This window comes from Dermacentor variabilis, chromosome 4, assembly GCF_050947875.1.
Source record: "Dermacentor variabilis isolate Ectoservices chromosome 4, ASM5094787v1, whole genome shotgun sequence".
Classification (NCBI taxonomy): domain Eukaryota; kingdom Metazoa; phylum Arthropoda; class Arachnida; order Ixodida; family Ixodidae; genus Dermacentor; species Dermacentor variabilis.
The window spans coordinates 232,754,350-232,771,473 of NC_134571.1; the positions used below are offsets into that span (position 1 = coordinate 232,754,350).

The following is a 17,124-nucleotide window of genomic DNA, read 5'->3' on the forward strand; positions in this document are numbered from 1 at the left end:
TAAAAGGAAGTCTGCCACTTATCCTGTGCACTGGTTATCTTTTTGAATTACAATTTGTTGCCTATATTAGTTCTTTTGTTGTATCTCAGATTAGGAATGGCTATCAAAGTTGACATCATTTAATCATATTGCACACAATGTGGATGATATGTACTTGCAATATATGGCCACCATAAATAGAAGTTAATTCAAGAATAGTGCCTTTGCATGGTGGGGCAGCCATGAATTGTAGCTATAAGTTACCAGCACTGCAAGTGGCACTGTTTGTGCAGAATATTGTTCAACTCTACTACTTTCAAACATCATTGTTTGTATCTGCATTTGTATAGCTCCAGTTCCTGTGAACAACACGCATCTGGCAGAAGAGTGGCTTGCACCTGCAGTGGGGCCCAATGAATAGCCAAATTTCTGCCCGTTGATGAGGACGGAAATTAATGAAGGTGTTCCTCAAGGCCTTCTAGCTTGTCATGAGTTTGGAGCAACGTGATGTATAGCACTTTTCTGATTGCATACCATAGGTTCAGCAGGTGTGGCCATGGTTGAAGTGCAGTGCAAGGTCAAGAAAACAGATATCTATGAGCAGCACACTGGTAAAGGAGACGCTGGGAAAACTAGTGGGAAGCCTGTTGAACATCTAATTGACCAAGTTGCTGGCTTCATCAGGCAAACTGTGATAAAGAGAAGGAAGTCATCAACACATCTGAAGGTTTTTGCGTATAGACACTGCTAAGGTTCTCAGGCACGTCTCTTGTAACACGCCAACAAATCTTAGTGCGCAGGCTATGCATGACCAACTACATACGCCTTCTGTTTGGACAAAGAACTGCTCATTGTAACTGATGAAGATGGAGTGGACAAAAAAAACGGCAGCTCCACTAATCTGGTTTCACTGGTATCAGCAGTGCTTTGTAAGCATGCATCGCCATACTCCCCACTGCCTTCTTGGTTGACATCAGCAAGGACCGGCTTGAGGCAAGGGGTAATAGACATCTTTACAAGCTAAAAATGCATGCATGCATGGAGAGCACGTTGTGTCCAAAAAGTAGGCACTTCACAGGGGCATTGGAGAAAAAACAGATTATTGACAGTGGCCAAAGGCAAGCTTATCTGCTGCTAAACACCCAACACTGTTGCCATGTGACACCTCTGAAACAATCTTTCTGAAAGAAGAAATCATCCTTGTGCATCCATAAAGAGGGCGGATAGGCAAAGCCCCTTCAGCAATGCGGCCAGCTTCAAAAGGCCCACTTGGCACATCCTGAATGCTTCCTTCTTAGACTTTGCTGGGTGCAAGCATTCTACTGTCCAAAAGTGGTCATTGAGAGCACTGTTGGTTTGGTGGCAATACAGTTCAGAAGCGAGTGCAAGAAACCTTTCTTCCGAGTTGGTCTGGAGGCTCATGGTGCTCACAAAGCGACACCATGAGACAAGCAAGGTGACCGGATGCCTCCAAGCCCTTGTTCGTGTATCACACTGTTCTGTTAGTAACAACCATCAGATCTGAAACCAACAAGCTCAAGTTCAGCACTCGTGTGGTTACTGTGGAGGATCCATAATAGAAAGCACAAAACAGAAAACTGAAGGGAAAGGATAAGGCACCACTTAACACCTAGTATTGCTGCAGCCCACCCCCTTTTATTTTGTCTGGTCATGCTACATTTTTTTCTATATATAGGCATGAACTTATTCTGTGCACAGCTTATTGCAGAGAGCATAGGTGATGTTCCCAATCGGTGTCCGATTTTTATATACACTATATGCTGGCTCAAAGAGGCTCGAAACACTGCAATGGAAGCTTCTAATAGAAAAGGTGCCTGGAAGAAAAAAAAGCTGTGCTGCAACCATCTTGGCAACATCTTGTCCCCTTAATAAAAATTGTGCTTCCGTATAAACTTCAGCCCTCCAGCTTAGAGTAAAGTACCAGTGCACTTATGAAAAACGAATCAATTCTCAAAGAGCATGTGCAGTCCAGCCAGAGGCATAGGTATGAATCCGCATTGTGCTCCTGCATTGAAGGTGAATACTGCGTTACAAAATGACGAATGTGCCTTAGTAAGCTTCCCTGCAATATGAATTTGTAATGTACAAAGAATTGTCAATTAAGCTTACCAAGAGCACAGATGCACTTGCAAATTATATCACAATTGAAAATAATGAGCAAACCTATGTGCCCTTTCCACTATTAGTATGCTTTACTGCACAATGCTTATTTCCACCTCTGTATTGCGGTGTAGCAAGCTACGAAAGAAACGTTGCATAATTGAGCTTTTTAAGATTAACTTTTTTGCAATACACCTATGTTCTGCGGTGAAGCCTAAGCAATGTACTGCGTTGAAGCATACTAAAAGTGGAAAGGGGCCACTGTCACTGGACATAAAAAGAGTTCTTTAATTATACCCTATGATTATACACTCGCGCAACCGCCGCATCTCAGGTCGCCTGAGTGGACATACTATGCTGGGTGATAGCGGCCCCCTCCCACTTTTAGTATCCTTTACCGCGTAACTAAAATGCACTGCGGCGAAGAAGCAGTACATTTGTATTGAGTGAATAAACAAATGCTTTTTACAACAGTACAGAAATAAACGCGCACCATGCATCAGTCTACCACATGGAAGAGCGTCGCAACAAAAGGTAGCTGATTCACACAGGCTGTGTAACCCACTTATCAGTCGTAAAGGCTATTCTGGGTAATTCATAATTTCACACACACAGAAATATGTTTATATGTTTACGTTCGTACTTCTTGCGTAATAAGAGTTCCAGAACTTCCACAACAGGTAGTAATTTACAACACACAAACGAAAACAACAGATACATATGCCTTGTTTTCAACTCGGTCGTCATGCAAATGACATATAGCACGGAAAAACGTGAACATGCTGTGTGTTAGCATCGTAAACTTCATACTAGGCAAGGAGCACACCACAATCCCGCGACAGCCGCTAATGAGACCAAAACGGGAGCACATATCTGTGAACGTGCAAATGGAGCCACTCTGCTCCTCCACCACCCCCCGCTGCACGGCTGAACCACTCGTTTCAAGCACAGCACACCTAACACACATTCAGCACTGAACAGTGGGCGGTCGACGCAGTCGCATTTACATGACTTGTAGCGAGCAGCACATCCCTCGATGTCCGTTAAGCAAAGTCGGACACGGCGACGCCACATCGCGGTTCGCAGAACTTCGCTGCCGAGGCGCTAGGCCACTTCGACATTTCAATTGTCAAGCAAGCACGGGTCACACAACGCAGATTCTCTACTGCCAGAGCTCACCGAGGCGAAAGCCGCACTGCCACACCACCACTACTCGCGGCTTTCCGCCAAGTAACGCAGAACCTACAACCAACACACAAGCAACGCACGTACAATCACATGAGCAATGTTGAACAACGCGGGGTCCAGAGAACGATCACGCCGAGGACGAACACGCCACGGCGTCGCTCGGCGCCAGCATCGCGCCTTCTCAAAAATCCCTAAACGATGCTGTCCCTATGCACCTAGGATCAGGTCACGTGAGGGATTTTTGTACGACAAATAGACGCACGCCTGCGAGGCTCGTGTTGTAAGAGGCTTCGTCTAAAACGTGGATATGGCTACGCAAATAACGCGTTCTCAAAGTGAAATCTTCATAAAATGTTTCCATTCACGCATATTACATGTTTACTCACCCACAATGCATGACCAAGCGAAGAAAAGCAAGAACAGACGACCAACTGTTTCAAAGCGAGCGCGAACCTTGTCGTCTGTCCTCCACCTTTAGCGGCCCGCTGATACTTTTTACGTAACATGTAGTCGTACACACAATAACAAGTTCTCATAGTTAAATAAAACATGTTTTCGCGTAATAATAAAGCTAAAACAGCTTTTCACGTGCTGTTTCAGTAGAAAGTGAGTCATTGTGACAGACGGAACGGTACTTGCCAAGCTCGTCTTCAAGGTGTCCTGTCTCTACGAGAACGATGCCAATCCGAAGTCAGTATGCATTCTCATGCATACCCCAGCGCAGCAGCGCCAGATTTCCCTCTGGCCGTGTCTGCTGTGCCCGGGGCACAGCAGACGAAAGGTGCCCGAAATGTCTACGTTCACCTATGACGTCACGTCCGCTATAACCCATGATGTCACATTCGCTCATTTCCATGGCGTCTGTCTTACGGAGCCGGCTGCGCTGCGAAGCGGTTCGTATTCCGTGCCTACTTAGAGCGTGAGTAATTCATCTTTCCACGCTATATGCGTGTAATAAAGGATTGGGGCTGTGAGCTGTTTGATGCGTTACCATTAGGTACCTTGTGCGCATATTTTGCCTCATGGCCGCGTCAAATTGCAGCCGGCATGTGGAATGGGCCGTGGCATGTTATATGGAACTGCTCATGTGAGTGGTATTGCCTCCGTCAGGATCGTCAGTGCGTGCACAGAACCATTCAGTAGTCTGATTCAGGGGAGGGTGCGCGTAAGAACGAGGACGTAAGAAAACACTGGCATGACGAGCTGTTCCGTCAGATCGCGTTACATCGCGCTTTTTTTCTAAGACCATCTCGCTCGAGCGAGAGGATCTTAGAACAGCGTTATTATTACTGCTTTTTTACAGCTTTGCTGCGGCTCATTTAATGATCACCTGCATTCTTTTAATAATACAAATGGCATCGCTCCGCGGAAGAGCGTCTCTTGAAGTTTCCAAACAAGAGCCAATGCCGCCGTGCCTGCTGCATACACGCTTACCTTTCCTAACGCAGCTAAGACGCGGCACTAGCTCTGCTACTGCGTGATACAGGGTCACTGTGATAATAAAATTAAAAAGAACAAACGAAATTAATGCAGAAAATGTCAAACGTTGCCAAGCGTGATAAACGGACCTGCCTCGCTAGATGAGTTGAAGAAATCGGCGTCCTGAAGTCAGCTTCGCCGCAGTATACTAGTGTTACGCGGTGTAGCATGTCAGAACTGGAGAGTGACCGCTTTTGCCGACATATGTGTTCCTTAATAATGTACTTGTGGACCTGCCGTCTCCTATTACATTACGCGCGCCGAGGCGCCTAAGTGTACTGGCCGGCCTTCAGCGCTATTTCGGACGTGGCTGTGATGCTTTGAACCATTGGTTTGTCGACCTCGTAAGCCAGTTAATGCTTACACGCTCATTTTTTTCTTAACTGTTGATTTCTTCCATAATAGCTACGTAATTTCGTAGTTTCCTGTTCAACTGCTTTGGTCATATGCGAGTCAAGGTGTTCTCTTTAGCCGAGCGCAGTTTTCGCAAGCGAAACGACGCTTTTGCATCAGCATATAGTGCCGTCGCCCTTTTACAACACAGTCAATCAATGTCATTTTGTATGTCACTGGGAAACCGCCGAACGCAGGGAACTCACTCGCATGCGGGGAACTGCATAACTAGCCACTGGATTAGCGTTCCTCTTGGGAAGCTGCTTTGCATCAAAGGCCAGGTACCCTTGCTATGATTCACCGCAAAACATGTATGTCTAACTGCTTAACATATTTGTATTGCGGTGAAGCTAACCTTACGGAACCGAATTTCGCAACGCTTTTTAGACTCCTGCATCTCTACCAGCCACTACCAAACGCTTGCCGGTACGTTTCTTGGCAAAGGTCCAGCTAAATCTCCCCTGTTGGAAGTGGAGGGGGGGGGGGGGGGGCTCACGTATATGAAAACTGCCAAGGAAAGCAGTTGCCCTGATGAAGGCACGCTCCCCTGTCGAAACATTTGCACCAGCCTGTTCGACCACCGTTATCACCGCAACATCTTTGTGTGTTGCGGTGAAGCATACCGATATTGGGAAAGATTTACGTGAATCTCGAATGTATGGTTTCTGTCAGCGACGAACCTAATGTTCTACTCTCAACAAAGCAGATTTTCGCAGCAGGATGCATGATGTCTTGAGAACTTTTGTTGGCTAAAGCCATACATGCCAGGTTAGCTCTTGTCACAATAATACGCTTTACCGCAATACACAAGAGGCCTCGCTGCAGGACACGCCCGCCGTAGTTAGCCAAAACCTTACGTGACCGTTCACTGCAAAACGCCTCCTGTATTGCGGTGGATCGTAATAAAGCACATTTGTCAGTTTAGAATGTAAAGACCCTTGCCCTTCGCTTTTGTAATATTATGACTCAGTTTAATGAGAACATGTATTCACTGCTAAAAACATCCACATTAAAGTAGAGATATGAACACTGATGGCAGCCTGTGTTATGTTTTATCCCTTTACTTTTTTGTATACCTGTCACGCTGCCATTATTAAATTTTCCTGTACTTTGTAAGGTGCTGACGTACATAACATTACATCACAAGGAGCCACTGTGTAATTACTGTTCAAGGACCAGTGTGATGGCTTTTCTCAAGAAAGGTTTATGTTGTTGGGAAGGTTTTTTTTTTTAGAGAGGTAGCTTTCTGAGAAGAAATCAGATTTCAGGAAATAGACCTCAATGGCACAGTAATCTTGGCTGCCCTTTGCTCAAACGTGCCCTAGACATAATTGAGTAATTTGCACTTTCAACTGGACAGCAGCCTTAGCTTGGGAGACCAGTGATATGGCATATTTTATCAAACTAGGTGACACATAGCATTACCAGTCCAAATAGAGACCTGTTTAAATGTTTGTCACCTTTAACACCTAGATTTTCGACCATGAATTCAGAAAAATCTGCAGCACATTTAGAACCTAGATTTTAAATGCTGTATAAGTTGGCTTCTTGTTCACTGCAGCTGTGCTCGGCGTCTGTCCAAACGGGAGAGCACTTCTGCACAGCTTATTAGGGAACATTCTTATTTACATACCTTCTTTTTATTTATCTCGCCTACAATAACAATCAAATGTTTATAGCACATGAATGTGCTGTGCATGAATCTTAACTTACAATGCCATGTTCAACAGCACAGTGCATGTAGCTTGTGTTGGTTCATTCAAGCTAAGCATTGCTACAGCCTTTAACTGTAGGTATCATGGTATGAGAGCAGAGAAATGGATATGCAAAGACAGTTGGGCACATTGAGACAACATCTTTGTTGTGTGTGAAAAGATGACAGATACACAATATGGGGAGAACGCATGCACTTTCATATTTTCTCACGCACAAAAAAAGCCGGAGGAATAAGGTTTTTTCACTGTGGCATAGAAACTATATGTTTGCTCTCAAAGGTAATTCTGATTCATTGGATATGTTCCTGTGCTGTGTTTATTTTCTTGAGTGTGCTTTAGTTTTTGCACGTTAATGTTTCAAACTCGTTTTTATTTTCACAGACTGAACATCCCACGTCTTGGTTTGACTTCCTGGTACAGGATACTTGCACTTAGCATGGAGTGATGAAGCAGAGCAGTGTACTTTTATTAAATGTGCATATTTTAGCAGTATAACAGCCGTTCATTAAAAAAACATGTGTGCTGAAAATAAAGTGTTCTTACCCACATTCCTCGTTGTCTATTTATTTATTTATTAATACTGTCAACCCTCATAGAGGGTAATAACAGAGAGGACAATACAATTACATAAATCAAATATGGACAATGTCAATGTACGTAAAGTTGCTTAACACTTATCAATTCACACTGAATAAGATGTTCACTTGAATGCTGTTCAGCACACTTCTGACATTTGTCAAAATACATACAATGAATATCAAGTTGCACATATCACTTGGCACTTCAAAACTAATTCGAAAACTCCCATAAATATGCTTCAGCAGCATCTTCAAAGTCGGTGACATCTTTTAGGCTAACAATAGCGTTTGGCAATTGGTTCCACATTTCTATCGCATCCAGGAAAAATGAGTATCGATATGTATCACTGTTGGTACAGTCCGGCTTTATGACGTAGTCGTGGTTAGTTTGCGGGTATCTTTTGCCTGGAGCATGTAGATATTTGAGCTTATCAATCTAAAGTTGATCCTGCATTATTTGATAAAGCACCTTCAGCCTATATTTTTTCCTACGTAACTCAAGAAGATAGAAGTTGCAGCGCTGTAACATAAGCGTGACCGATTCCTTCCTTTGGTATTTCGAACAAATAAAACGTGCCGCCAGACTCTGTATCCTTTCTAACTTCCTCTTGAGCGTCACTTGATGGGGACTCCAAACAACGGCTGAATATTCTAGTATCATCTTAATGAAGGCGGTGCATGCAATAAGTTTTACATTACGCGATGCATGTTCCAGTTTATTTTCTCAGAAAATTAACTTTTGATAGGCAGTCATGCAGACGTTATATATATGTTGGTTCCATGTCAATTTTGCTTGTATTCCTGTATTCTCATCAGCAAAACCACTTATATGGGGAACTGATCATGATAAGTGCTCATGAGCATTTTAGAGAACAGCCTTGAACCCTACTCATGCACTGGTAAAATGTATAGATGCAGTGAAATTGAAACAGAAAGCAAAATAGCAAACATGATGCAGTATTTGTCAGACAATTATGTCAGCAATTCTTGCATAAAACAATTTACTTAGAGCATACTAGCATTACAAAGTGCCCATCTTTCTTGTTAGGCATACATTACCACAAGCTCTTTAAATGTGGTCACAAGAGAGATGCTGGCTTTAATAAGGAACTATAGAGGTTAAAGGCAGCCATGAAAATGTATTAATAAATGATGCAATGCATAGCATTTACTCAGTTCAGAGAGCTTCCAAAGTTGCCATAAGGCCTTGATAGCTGTGGATGAGGGAACAGTTGTAGTCCAATTGGAGTATGAGAAATGAACATTAAGATTGAAACAAGTAACAACTCGTAATGCAATTAAAAAATCTTGCTATAACTTTCAAAAGACAGTGAAATGAAATTAGTGTGACAATATTCTTTTCCTTTTACTTCATTTAGGTTCAACATACTTATTTTAGTAACACAAAAAAGCAGAGGCGTGAAGCACATAAGAAAGATGCTAGTCTGTTTTTATATTCTGCCTTCTCTAAATTCAAAGTTCAGTAAAGTTAACTTAAAAAGCTACGGTGAAGCCATTGCTTCAGCCTGTATGGTGCATAACAGCAGCAATCGCCAGCCTAACTGCTTGGGTTTACAGTGCCTTATTTGTATTGTATACCTTTTAAGTGCTGAGCTATTGGAAGATTGATTAAGGTGACCAACATGCTGAACCAGTAGTTTACTGAGTAAGATACATGGAGATAGGACAGATAAGATAGGACAGAGCACAGGGGATGTATTCTGTGTCCACCTAGTGGAAATATCCATTTCATCCGCTGCTGAAGTTCTGATTGGCTGGGCTGGGGTATGCATGAGAAGGAGACATGCTCCCCCAGCTAATTCAGAAGAAGAGGATAAGGAAATGTCCACAAGATGAATACTTACAAAGCTATTTAATAAAGTACTTCTGTAACCAACATGCCTGCTATGCCATCCTTGCTTTCAATGTCTGTCTTAGTAAAAGTGTGAAAGAACCAGGTTTGTGCATGAAAAGTCTTCCTGAGGGTGTGGGCCTTGAAGCCCCTAGTGGTAATCACAGGAAACGGGGGTGGATCCAGAGTAGCACCAAAGGGCAAGCCTTCATCGAAACAAATATGGAGGGAAGTGACTGCAGGCTCAAACTTGTCAGCTCACAAGTTTGCCAAGACCAAGTGATGTCAGAAGTTGATGAAGCCTACATGGTTAATGTATAACCGCTTAGGCAAAAATTATTTAGATACTTTTTATGAGGACTACGTATTTACTGGAAATCTCAAAATAATTATGTTAGTGCAGAATACCTTCCACTAGTTGTGACGTCCTTGAAAGAATGAAAATGTTTGAGTTGTACTTCTGTGGTGCATGAAGTTACTTTTAAAAAAACTCAGCAATGGAAACAAAATGCAAAGAGTAGTATTCGAAATAAATTGCCACCCCTTTAGGGCTAGATGAATTCAAATAATAATAATAATAAGCAAATGAAGATCGGGCATACAAGATAGATGCTTCGGCTCCCACTTGAAAGCCTTGTTCGCAAAGATTGTGAACAAAGCTCCAGTTGAACCAGTTCTTATTTTTCATTTTTATGGTTAGCATCTAATTTTAAACTACTTACCGTGCCTCTTTTGACCAAACCAGACAGGCTGCCGTCAAACTCTTCACTACTTCAATGCAAATAATTGGAGGTTAGCAAATACATTTTTCTAATAGGAATAGTAGGTAACGAATAGTCAAACACTGATGCATACAGTTACAGCAGGCATATTTATCTTGGAATTAAGCACCATGTTTATATTGTCTAGTAAAAAAAGGACAGCTATCAAGGAAGATTAGGATTATTTTTAAGCAAAAGCAATTATACCTCATATACTTGAAGCAGATGTAGTGCTTCTCAAGAATCACGTCCAAACTGCACACACTAAAACATTAAGCTGGGATATTCAAAAAGACAAGTACATGCTTTGCTCGCCAAGTGACTTTTAATGTGCTCAATTATGTAAAGTGTGCTATTATATGATTAATGTAATTTGCTAATGTAAAGAAAGAACAAGCCAAGATCTCTTGCTTCATATATATGCGCTGAATCAAGAAAGTAATTAAGGAAGAAGAACACCAGAATTAAACACAAATATTTGTGTGCTTTCTGGCATAAAATAATTCTCATGTAAGCCACATAACATGCTTTCCAAAGCATCCCCTACCTTAACTTACAGCTGCATCACATGAAGGCACTTTCTAAGAACACACATGCTTCATGATCATTCACTGTGTTAGTGACTCCCACTGAAGTAGACTGAGAACATATTTGGGCATTACATTCAATAGCTGATGTAAAGTGAAAAGACTGCTGCTTGTAGGTATGAATGAACCAAGTGAATAAGAAATATAAGTTCTCAAACTTCTAGTAGTAAGTGTGGCAGCACTTAAGAAGAACATATTGCAACTAAAAATTGCAACACATGATGAAATAACTTAAATAGCTAGGGAGAGTTTAATAGACCAATAAACAGGAAACTGCAAATTCCCAACATTTCTGAATACTTTTCTTCACATTTACTCACCCCATAAGTGTGACTTCCCTTAATGCTCGAGCCTCTGCCTTAATTTCATAATTCCCCATTCTCGCTGCTTCGCTCATGCTGATTGACATCTAGCACAAAGGTTGGAAAAAGTAGCTGAGCATGTGCATGTGTTGTGAGGCAAGCTCCCCACATCTGGTAGCCGCATGCCAATTTCTCAGAGTAGATGAAAGGGAAGCCTTGAGGGTAAACCATAAAGAAGACGGATACCTTGGTTCAATGATAACTGAAAACACCAACATGGAAAATTTGGACAGCCCACAGAATCAGCAGAATTGACATAGTTTGGAAAAACTGAAAAGATGCATTATGATATTTATGTTACACAAGTTCCAGTCAAGTTGAAGATTTTCACTGTCTAATAAACTTATAAGACAATACATGACCAGCAATACTGTATGGAACCTAAACAATTTTAATAAATTCACCTAGCAGTCAGGATGGAGAAGTGACTGAATTGAGGATGCTAAAATGGATGAGGTGGAGACAGATTGTGAAGACAGGTCTTAAAAAATTAACATTCAACACACACTTAAGTTGGCAAAGATTGGACTCAATGTTCAAGAAGTAATTGACTAAGATAATTGATTGGTATACATACATGAGAGAGCAGCAACAATACAGCAGAGATAACTGTCATGCAAGAGGAAAGGACGTCAGTCTAAAAATTAACATTTGATCAGAAGAATAGTTATGCATGGGCTCAGGCTCATGTACAATTCTGTATGGTACACATGATGTCAGAGCTGCATCGCATAAGGAACTGTGGCCTTACATGCCTCGATTATGAAATGATGTGGGCCAAGAGTGGAAAGAGGATAGCATCAAGAGGGGGCCTCCTCCAAAAGGAGAACAGTAGGGAAACGGGGCGAGAGAGATTTTCTACGCAACAGATACAGAGTTATATGAGTCATAGTCATAGAAACCATGACCCAAGGAGCTGAACAACAAGGTATATAAATTCAAATCTCTATACAGTTAAGCCTCAGTATAACGAAATTCTCGATATAACGAAGTATTTAACTTTTCATAACCTCTTCTCCATAGAACACCATGCATTTAGAGCCTCAATATAAAGAAGTGTGTTTGTGTGCAATTTCAGTATAACGAAATTTCGCTTCTGCCGCAGAGGAGTGCCAAGACAATCAATGGTAACTTCTGCTGACGCCGATAGTCAAATGATTGAATTACAAGCGGCTGCCTGCAAACGCACCTCTCAAGCTGCGTGCAGCGCGACAAGAACAACAGCTTGGAGCCGCATCATGTTCCGTATAAATTAAGTCTAAGTGCGATCAGATCCTATCGCGCCCGCACTTGTGTTTTAGGTGCGAGTGAAAGAGTGCGAGGGTGAGACAAGAAAGATGATGGCTTCGTAAGTGCGGCCTTCCCACGCGAGCAATGGCAAAGTGGGGAAGGAAAACGAGCTCGTGGTAACGCGATCAAGCGCGCGCGCGGGGGCGGAGTGGGGGAAGGGGGTAAGTTGGCGCGCCTCTCGGCCATGACTGCGCGTGGCTGTAAGCGCGGCTGAGCGCATATGCAGCCGCGCACCCTGCTCTAGAGGTAATCTGCTGCATGTGGAAAGAGCGGGCATGCCAAGACGGCGTGGCATCATGTAAGCTGTTTTCCAGCACGTTTAGTATTGAAGGTTGCGCAATTTCGAGTTTTGATGACCCGTTGGAACGAGAAGCAGACGAAGCATTCGCTCCCAGCTGCTGGCGCTTTTCATGATAGCGTCGTCGCAGTGCGACCGGGCGACGCTTTGGGGGCGGAGTGCGCGCGAAAGCATATGGCGTCACTTAATTCGTACGTACCGCTGATGTGAAGATATCAACGTGGCATGAAACCGTATCATTCATCGCTGACTCCTATATTCGTCAAAATAAAATGTTTTCTCATTCAAACTTGCTTTTTTTTTTATTGCCCAATAATTCGGAAAATTGCATGGCCCCTTTCCGTGCAACAAAAATCGATCGGCGACTGTACTCATTTGTATAACAGATCGAATTTCAATACAAGGAAATTTTTATATAACGAAGCGAATTGCCGATTTTACCTACTTTGTTATATCAAAGTTTAAGTGTATAACGAAATTTCCTGTTCTCTACACGGGGGCGGCAATGTGGGCTTGTTCGTTGATCATCATGGAACAGCATGTAGTGTAGCGCAGCAAAAAACAAGAACACAAGAAGAAATGAAACACAGACACAAGCGCCTAATTATGTCTGTGTTTTGCTTTTTCTTGTGTCCTTGTTTTCGTTGCATTACACTACATGACATTCAATACTTTCACTGTCACATTCATGAGCACTGAAAACCTAGAATCAACTAATATCTTGCCTGATTTGCCATAATTAAAAAAAATGTGGGTATAGTAGGTCTAATTGAGTTCTAGTGATTTTAGTATCACTGACATATAGCTTTTAAGAATGTTTAATCGTTTCTTCTGTTAAGGCAGATTACATGCTCAACTGCTACAATAAGTGTGAATGTAGGCAAAAACGACATTTTTGGTTCTTGCATCAATTTTATGGCATGTTGCGTGATCTAATCAAGTGGTTTCAATTTGATGAAGTTCTCGATTTAACAAAATAAAACCTCACATCCCAATAAAATTTATTAACTAGACTTACTGTACTTTATAACCAAAGTACTGTATAACTATAAGCAGCTACAGCCGAGCAGAATTGAAATGAAATTGCTTTAGTCGAAACACGCCGAGCGTTGCTGCTAAAGTACGTGCCACATGCATTGGGCAACGGCGGGAACCGCAGTACCACACGCAGTTATTCAAAGCAGCACATAAAAGTGCCGCGGACTCAAATTGGTTAGTAAATGCATTCGGAACCAGTCTTTCGATTACTCAATTGATATATCAGCCACACACTCGCATAGCACGGCCACATGGCAAACGCGGCCATGCGGACGCTTCACTATGCACGGATCGGCTGGTTGCAATATTGGGGCACTCTATAGGTGCATGTTTAAAGCACAGCGTTTTTTGCCTATCGCGTGATCGTTGCGGGTGCTCCATGGCTGAGTGTATTGCATGGTACAGAATTGGCCCCAGTACCAAAAGTACACAGGTAGGGTGGTCCGTGTAGACGAAGCGTGAACGCGAGCTCAACATAACCACGTAGTCATTATTCTGTAGCGATTATTTATGCGAAAGCGTCAAATGGCCCATTGAGCAAAAAAGCCGGCGTCTGTCGTCTCAGCGAAACAGCACCTCAAATCCCATTGGCTGCGACCACGTCACGAGCGCACCTCGACGAAACAGAGCGGGTGAAAGGGTACACCTGCTGTCGCTATAGTGCACCAGGTGTTGCGTGAGGGGAGAGGGCGTCGCCGCGACGCCACGTCATCCTTGCTCTCGCAAGCCGCCGCCCGGTCCGTATCTCCCCCCTCCACTGGGCTTAACTGCAGCGTGTGCCTGCCGGCCTTGATGGCCACTGCTGTTTCCTGGTCTCTGGTCATGCAGCACGTCGGTGGCATGCGGTGTTGGCACCGCAGGCTGCTGCTGCTTGCTAGCTCGGGCCCAATGTAGCTGTAGGGTGCAACACTTGCAGCGTAAAACTCGAAGGACTGCTCAGCGGCGTTCAATGGGGCATTAATGCTTTCGCAATCACCACTCAGATAAGACATGCTTAGCTGTCCTCATATGTTTTCCTTAGTTGCCAAGTGGACGCATCATTGTTCACCATTCACAGTCACAGTCATTCACATTCACAGTCATCATTGCATTGTCATTTCAAATTAGTTGTAATATCACGCCGTCAGATGCTGCCGCCTTCACACTGTGTAGTAAATATGCAGTCATTGCCATGCATGCACTCATCATCCCAAAGTCGTTATGCCTCAATCGTGATGACTCTAGAATTGTCATCCCATCATCGATCATGCCATCGTTGTCACCGCATCAGCGTCATACTGTTGTCGGCATTCGACAGATGCATTACACAGATTAGCATTACCTTTTCAGCTTCTAGAACAGAATGCATGTGGTGATCAAAAATAACGTACAGCGCAAAGGACAAGGACAGCGATAGACGACATACGTGGTGATCTACCGCAGTAATATCATGAGAGACACTTGGGCGGAACAATTGCTGGCCTCAATTGCCAAGCCTCCCTGTAACATCATTTATTTCAATCTCCATAATAATCCTAAATTGTGTCACAAAACTTCTGCAACAAATGTCAACATGGTTTCCATAAGACCTTGTCTCTCATGAAAAACACAACTATATTGTCATGTTCACTAACTTGATCTCCTCCATTGAACTTAGTTCTTGCATTGAATGGATGCTTTTAATTAGCGTTTTAAATTCTGCTACTTTGTGCCACTGCCTCCTTCTCCTGAATAAGCTAACTTAATATTGATCCACATGCAATTACTAAAATTCACTGAATGCTTTCTTCATGACTAAACACAATTTGTATGTTAACAACTCCAATTCACAAATCTGTCTTTTGTCACTTCTGGCATGCCACAATGCTGAGTGTTTAGGCCCTTGATTTTTCTCATTTTAGATCTCGCACTGAACTTAACGTAGAAAACTAAACTTTCTGTTGATGACTGTGTGCTTTGTCGTGAAACAACCAAACTCTGGCAGCTCCGTTTCTGTTCAAACAGACTAAACAAATGGCCCACTGAGTAAAAAAGGCAGCGCCTGTCGTCTCAGCGAAATGGAACCTCAAATCCCATTGGTTGTGACCACATTGCAAGCGTGCCTCTACGGAGCAGAGCGGGTGAAAGGGTACATCTGCCGTCGCTCTAGCGCGCCAGGTGTTGCATGAGGGGAGAGGGCACCGCCGCAATGCCACGTCATCCTTGCTCTCGCAAGCCGGCGCCCAGTCCATATCAACCCCCCCCCCCCCCCCCCACTGGGCTTAGCTGCTGCACGTGCCCAGTGGGGCAATGTCTCCACTAATGTCTCTCCGGAGTGCCATCACTAGTTAAAAACCTAACATCAGTACCCTAGCAAAAAAAACTGATAGAAATTTCTATAGTCTCTTAGGAATATGTATAGGTTGTACGGGTCCTTCTAAGAGTGATATATATTCCCACCTGACCCATAGAACTCCTTACCAGACTGGCAGGCAGCAGATAGATCTCACTGTGCTGCCTACAAGACCAAATAGCATGATGTATGTATCAGTCTTTTAAACCCAGATAGAGATCATCATACGACATACAGAAATCTGATTGAGGCACTGATAAAGCATGTTAGAAATAGCACACATGCCGGTGCCCACACGCCTGAAGAGACGTTTTTAAAATGAACTGAATATACAACCCTGAATGCATTGCCTGCCACGTGAACAAATTAACAAACACAGTTGCGATATTGGAGTATCAAATAAAAATGAAGTGTGTAAACTGTGCAATTATCAAAACTTTTTACAGCTTGTATGCAGATATATTATCCTAAACAAGTTTCAACATAAATTAAAGCACACGTTTTCAAAGCACAGCAGCGTTACTTAGCCTGTGAAACTACATTGGGGAAGTTGCATGAGAAAAGTATCAGTCCATCTTTGTAGCAGGTGTGCTCCAGTTCTTTTAATACAAAATTACATTTACAAATTTTGCAAGACGGATGTGCAACATTTAATGCATATCCAAAACAGTATTACTGTCATCATCATCATCATCATATTTATGTCCACTGCAGGACGAAAGCCTCTCCCTGCAATCTTTAATTACCCCTGTCCTGCGCCAACCGATTCCAACTAGCACCCGCAGATTTCCTAATTTTGGCGCACCACCTAGTCTTCTGCCATCCTCTACTGCACTTCCCTTCTCTTGGTACCCATTCTGTCACCCTAATGGTCCAACGGTTATCTAATCTGCGCATTACGTGACCTGCCCAGCGCCATTTTTTTCTCTTAATGTTTATTAGAATATCATCTATACCCATTTGCTCTCTTGTCCAAACTGCTCTCTTTCTGTCTATTAAAGTTATACTTAGCATTCTTCGTTCCATCCCTCTTTGCACGGCCCTTAACTTGTTCTCAAGCTTCTTTGTCAGTCTCCAAGTCTCAGCGCCATATGTCAGCACCCATAACATGCACTGATTGTATACTTTCCTTTTCAATGATAATGGTAAGCTCCCAGTCAGGAGCTCGCAAT

General features: G+C 43.0%; 1 long non-coding RNA gene across 1 annotated transcript; it reads left to right on the forward strand.

Annotated features, from left to right (window-relative positions):
- Positions 1–4,144: 4,144 nt before the first annotated feature.
- Positions 4,145–7,426, forward strand: LOC142580192 (uncharacterized). Its single transcript, XR_012827626.1, has 2 exons — positions 4,145–4,207; positions 7,257–7,426. It is a non-coding gene; the product is annotated as an uncharacterized LOC142580192 (long non-coding RNA).
- The last annotated feature ends 9,698 nt before the right edge of the window (positions 7,427–17,124 follow it).